This window comes from Arachis ipaensis, chromosome B02 (genome assembly GCF_000816755.2).
Source record: "Arachis ipaensis cultivar K30076 chromosome B02, Araip1.1, whole genome shotgun sequence".
NCBI lineage: Eukaryota > Viridiplantae > Streptophyta > Magnoliopsida > Fabales > Fabaceae > Arachis > Arachis ipaensis.
Genome location: NC_029786.2, coordinates 21,495,805 through 21,497,400, shown reverse-complemented (window position 1 = coordinate 21,497,400; position 1,596 = coordinate 21,495,805).

Here is a 1,596-nt window from a genome sequence, read left to right as displayed (position 1 = left end):
AGAATTTTTAATTATCAATTTGGTAAAAAATTTTAATTATCGAAAATAACTTATCAAATTTGACTTTTGAAAAATATCTTTTTAAAGTTGTAGTATTTATATTTGGTAAAGCTCTAAAATTGCCTTTAACATTTAAATTATCCTATTTAAGTCCCTCATATTTCAAAATTATCTCAATATTATCATGTTGTTAGTAATCTGTTAACAGAGTTGACGATATGATAATATTGAGACGATTTTAAAATGTTAAGGACTTAAATAAGATGAAAATATTAGGAATAAAAACGATACATTATTCTTAAAAGAATTACCCAATCAAGTAAAATGAAAGCAGATTTTAATAGAATGAATTATATTACGAATTTAATATTTTATTTATTATCATGGAATGCTTGTAGAATAACTAGTAGATAAATTTCTAAAAAAAAGAACATGATACATATATAATTAAGTATAAATTATACATTTTTGTCTCTAATGTATCGAACTCTTTCAATGTTTATTTTAAATAAATTTATTTTTAATTTTGAAATAAATTTTAATTTTATCATTCAATAATATCATATTTTTTATGATTATTATTTAATTATTTTTTAATTATATCTAAGTAAAATACTCATAATCATATTACGTTAATTCTAAGTATTTTTTCAACTTTACTCTTAAATATTTGTACTCATCATAAAACGCTTGTGGAAATTAATATATTTACAATATTTAGATAATTTCATGATTTTTTTAATGGGTTTTTTTTAACCTCTTGATTTTCTTTTTTTTTCTACCACCAATCACATCTGTGATGTACACATGTCGGTATAGCATAGGTATGGAATCAAATAACATTATTTGACGAATAATACTAAATTTAGTAAAAAACTTCACTTTTCACCTAGATCTACTCTTCACTAGAAATTTTTTTTTATTTAACTTTAACCTAACAATGTGGAAGATTGAAACTACCACAAAAAACGAAACATAAGCTCCAATATTATTATATTATTTTTAATTGGCGAAACTTGAAACAAAATTTTGGAGGCTAGATAGAGGATAATTGTCAAAATATTTTTGATATAGACTCCATTTAAGATAAGCTCGTCTAATCTCATCTCTCTAGTTTGAGTGATATTGCCAAAGTTAAAGTCGTTTTCTAGGGTCTCGTTCCAAAAAATTAAGGTCAAACTCATCTGATGTAACGTTTTGAACTTTTAAAGGTTGTATCTCACTTTTTTCGTAATTCATTAAAGTAGAAGAACTATCTACAAATTTTGATATTGTAAAAGTTATATGTTCTCCTTCTTAAATATTAGCCCTCTTAAAAAATGCATCAATTCTTTGATTTTTCATTATTATTTTATATAAAATTTAAATATATACCCTGTAAAATATGTAAAGAAGAAGTTAGAAGAACAAATATTAAAATTTATAATATTTATTGATTTTTTTTATCAATTTATACAAATACAATAATATTAATACTTATTGAATATTCTATTATTTTTTATCATATAAAAAATTAAATTAAATAAACAGAAAAATATAAAATAATATTAAATTACATAAATAAAAAAGATCTAATTTTTTATATTTGAACTCAAA